We start from the raw sequence: 4,634 nt of genomic DNA, 5'->3' as shown, positions 1-4,634 counted from the left end.
GAAGAGAGAGGGGAAGAAGGCAAAGCTGAATTCCCTGAGATTAAGAGAGGGAGGGAGGAAGGCAGGATGTGAGACAGAAAGAGATTTTACCTCGGGAGGGAAAGGCGTAACAGGCACTGCTTTAACTCAGTGAGGACACGGCCTGGAGCCGGAGGACAGGCTGGCATCTCAGCTCTCCCTTTTGGGATTTAGTTACTCTTCTGATCACTCCGTGTCCTCATCTATAAAATGGGGGAGGAGGCGTGTGGAGAGGATAATTATAATTCCCACACAGGGTTGTTGTAAGGTTTAAGTAGATAATATGTGGAAAGCATTTAGCAGTTGACCTTACATAGGTAGTGGCCAATGTACATTGATGATGATGGTGATGATGATGATGATGATGATGATGATGGAGTCTGAAGTCCCCAGGAGCACCATCAGTTTCAGAGACTTGCTAGATCAGTGGTTCTCAACCTTCCTAATGCCGCAGCCCTTTAATACAGTTCCTCATGTTGTGGTGACCCCCAATTTCATTGTTACAAATTGAACATAATTAAAGCATAGTAATTAATCACAAAAACAATATGTAATTATATATGTGTTTTCCGATGGTCTTAGGCAACCCCTGTGAAAGGGTCGTTCGACCCCCAAAGGGGTCACGACCCACAGGTTGAGAACCGCTGTTCTGGATGGACTCACAGGACTTAGAATGCCGTTGTAGTCCTGGTTTTGGTTTCTTCCATGAGAGAATACAGATTAACATCCGCCAAGGGCAAGGCAGATAGGGCGAAGTCCAGGAGAGACTGGGTAGGAGCTTCCAGCGGCCTCTCCCGGTGGAGCTACACCAACAGCACTGCATTCTCCCAGCAACAAGGTGGGAGAAGGAACACAAAGTGTCCACCACCTGGGAACCTCACCTGAGTCTGGCGTTCTGGGTTCTCACTAGGGATCAGTGACGTAGCACAGGTCACCTGCAGCGCTGACCTGAGTTACTGTGTCCAGCCCTTCCAGAGGCCAGGTGATGCCCCCTGGCCCAACGCCTCAGGTAGACAAAGACACTCTAATCAGGCAGGATCCTTCAAGGGTTTATTTAGGTGTTATATCTCCCCGGGGTTGGTCGAGGGCTCTTTCTTTGGAATGTGCAGAGGTTGGATAACCCAAGCCTGCTGAGTTAATCCTTTACCACACAATAATGACGATGAAGATGAGGAGGAGGAATTCTGGATGATGGCAGCTACCACTGACACTAGACCTTGACACCAATGAGACCGGATACAGACCTATCTCAGAAGCTGAGATTTAACTAAAAGTGGACTCCATCTTGATGGCCATTGCGAACATATTGCCTTCACTCTAGCTATCAAGAACCAACCAGGGAGGAAGAGGAGGAGGGAGGAAGGGGTCGATGGCCCCAAGCAAGAGGGAAGATAAAGGGAAGGTCACCAAAGGCCAAGGAAGAGCAGCTTAAGTCCCAGGTCTGGGTCTCTGAAAAAAAAAAAAAAAAAAGCAAGTTATGTCCTCATTCAAGGAGCTAGGGAGGAGGTAAGACCCAACAAGGCCGAGGTAGCAAGATAATGAGTGTTGATCTGGGTCCCAAAACCAAGGGTACTCCAGGAACCCAGGTCTGCTGGAAAGGACAGGAGGCAGGTTTTGGAAGAGACTAAAAATTGCCATCACCTTTAGCAGGAGAGTTGACCTGAATCGACCTCAGACTAGACTGAGGAGCTTTGTCCAGCATCCAGCCTGCCCAGCGCAGGTGCCACGGGCTGATTGTAAATAAGGTACCCGTCGCAGCAGCTAAGTAGAGAATCAGGGACGTCTCTTTGTGAAGGGCGAACCTAGCCCTCCATTCATATTTCATTACAGATTAAGAGCAAACAGGAAGAGTAGAATTTGTCAAGTTACCCTGATAGGAGTTGGGTGGTTGTTTTGTTTTTTTTTGGGGGGGGGTGTCTTCTTTTTGTACTTTTATGCAATAAATATTAGGAGGAAAGCTTTTTGGAACCCTCATAACTTTTCATTATTTATGGGAGGTTTGTGCTTTTACACCTGTGTAACTAAAAGTCAACTCTTTGGACAAAAAAAAGCATAACAGCAGAGGCAAGGAATGTAATTTCTGCTTTTTTGGCCAGACCTAAGGGAGAGCATTCCCACCAGAGGAAACAGGACTTGAGGACCACAAGAAGGAAGGATTCATGAGTCAAGTTCTTGGGGCTTGAAGGCCAGGATAGGGAAATGAGCCTGGGTTTTAACTGGCAAGGGTTCTGGACAAAAACCATTTCGCTAAAGGTGTAGACAGAGCTGCTCTCAAATCATGGCACAGGAGTCCTGGTCCCTAGGCTCCAACACAAACAACTCTCAACCTAACCACTCCCCTTCCCACCCTCCCTAACCCTGCAAATGGGTTCATGGGAAATATAATTCTCTGTGAGAATTATATTCACATCTTGGAAGTAAAAAGGATAGATAACTAATAGAGCGTCTTCTTACTTAACAACGAGAAGAGCAGCAGATATCACAATACCAGACCCCCTGTCTCTTCAGAGTTGACCCTGGAAAGAAAGGGTATTCCCCAGGAAAAGCTACCTCCTTCCATCAGAAAAATTTCCCCAAATCTACAGATTTGATATAATTTTCCTGGTGAAATATATGCAGTGGTCTTACGATATTGTTTTGATTTTGCTTTCTTTCTTAGATCCCAAGAGATGACCCTAAGACATTTAGACCTTGGTCTATCCCCATAGCATAGCACTGCTGTCACTTTTCTGAAAGGTAAGATCAGTAAGCTGAAAGATAATTACTCAGAAAAACTGATCCAGTCCTTTGTGTTCTATGGAAATTTATGATGACACAAGTGTGTAAGTCCAGTTTCTTTTTTTTATTTGTTTAAAATGTTTTTGTTGATTTCAGAGAGAGGAAAAGAGAGGGAGAGAGAGAAAAAAACATTGATTTGTTGTTCCATTTATTTATGCATTTGTTGGTTGATATTTGTATATGCCCTGACTGGGGATAGAACCTGCAACCGTGGTGCATCGGGACCATGCTCCAACCAACTAAGCTACCCGGCCAGGGCTCATCTAGCTTCTTATTTTATAAATGAAGATGTGGGGGCCAAGGGAGAATAAATAACTACCTCAATGTATTTATTCATAGCCATAAAGCTTACCAGTTCAATTTTTCAACTATTTATTGTTCTTCTCTCACACCAAGTCGAGGGATTTACACACTTTTATAATTATTCTTTTTTTTTTTTTTCAGGTGCTTCAGTTTTCTACAAGTGAAAAGATGGCTTGTTAATCCTAACTGGACTCCACACTGATATTCTTATAGTGATGTGAAGAAGAAAAAATGACACAAAACTTAGAAACATTATTCAAGTCTGATTACCTTGACAAAATGAATCATTATTTACTAATCATTAATTTAGACTTTCTGGCCTAGAGGCCACCAGACAACCACTGGGATAGTCACAAACAGCAATCAATTTTAATGCTAAGTTGTTTCTGACAGCATCACGTCAATATTGCTGTAAAAGCAAATCTTTCCTTTGTGTTTATCCAGTATCATTGGACTGTAATGCAGGCTACAATCCTAGAATGAAAGACACTTCGCAGTAGATAAGCATGTGATTACTTTCCCCAGGGATGTGTTTGATTCAGTGGCCACAGGTAGGGACACCACAGAGTTCTACAAGGTTTGATTTTATTTTGTTTTTACTGTGGATTAGCTATGGGTCCGTGTATGTGCATTTGACAGCAAAGCAGTTGTATTTTCCTCATTGTAGATGAGTTATTCAACTGGTTGATATTCTTTTGGAATTTGGAGGGCAAAAGCATTGTAAAAATCGTTTTTAATGTAGTATCATAAAACCTTTTTACTTCTTAAATCTGTTTATAAAAAAACACCTGATCTGGTATCAGAGTTTCAGGAAAACTTCATTGCTCCATTTCCCATATATTGAAGTGGGTAACACAGAGCAAAAAAAAATCCTAAATTGTAATCACCCCTATGTTGAAGTTGGAAACATGCAGGGTCCACCAAATTTTATTCCTCGGTTTTAGAGGCCTTCAGAGAAGGAGAAACCAGCAAATGAATTATTCCGTAATTATACCCAGAAAGTCAGGGGGTAAACTGACATTCTATCAACCAGAATTGATATGATCAGGCTCACCAAGCCTTCCACTACAGTGACTCCATGAAGCGAATGAAGGATAGGCCGAGCTGAGAGCGTTTGGTGGTTGGTGAGAGAAGGTAAACATTAGTCATGCCTGACAGCCTGGAGGAGGTTGAAGGTCAAGGGAGGCACTGAGCCCATGTGATTGAAGGGACTGGGACACAGCTGTTCACAGGCCCATCCGCTGACTTTGGAGGCTCCACTAGGACACAGAAGTCCAAGGGAGAAAGTGGGACAGGAGCACAAGGAGAAAGGAGACAGGAGCAGAGGGTCATGGGCAGGACAAAATTTACGAACGATTTCTGAACACATGAGCAGAAGAGTTGGGGAACTTAGTGGGAGCAGCCGGGGTAAAATAAGTTAAAGTAAAAAGATGGTTTATCCCTGGCCACGGTGGCTCAGTTGGTTGAGCATCATCCCATGAACCAAAAGTTCACTGGATTTATTCCCGGTCAGGGCACATAGCTCCAGTTTATGG

The 4,634-nt window shown here is 43.7% G+C and overlaps 1 long non-coding RNA gene across 1 annotated transcript in view; it reads left to right on the top strand.

Moving 5' to 3' along the window:
* Positions 1-3,859, top strand: part of LOC107181389 — an 8,734-nt gene extending 4,875 nt beyond the window's left edge. The window contains exons 2-3 of the long non-coding RNA XR_001512625.1: positions 2,678-2,754; positions 3,241-3,859. This is a non-coding gene — a long non-coding RNA (uncharacterized LOC107181389). The remainder of the gene's footprint in view (positions 1-2,677; positions 2,755-3,240) is intronic.
* The last annotated feature ends 775 nt before the right edge of the window (positions 3,860-4,634 follow it).

The sequence above is a fragment of the Myotis davidii genome, unplaced genomic scaffold, assembly GCF_000327345.1.
Source record: "Myotis davidii unplaced genomic scaffold, ASM32734v1 scaffold914, whole genome shotgun sequence".
Lineage (NCBI taxonomy): Eukaryota > Metazoa > Chordata > Mammalia > Chiroptera > Vespertilionidae > Myotis > Myotis davidii.
This window is presented reverse-complemented; position numbering and strand designations above follow the sequence as displayed.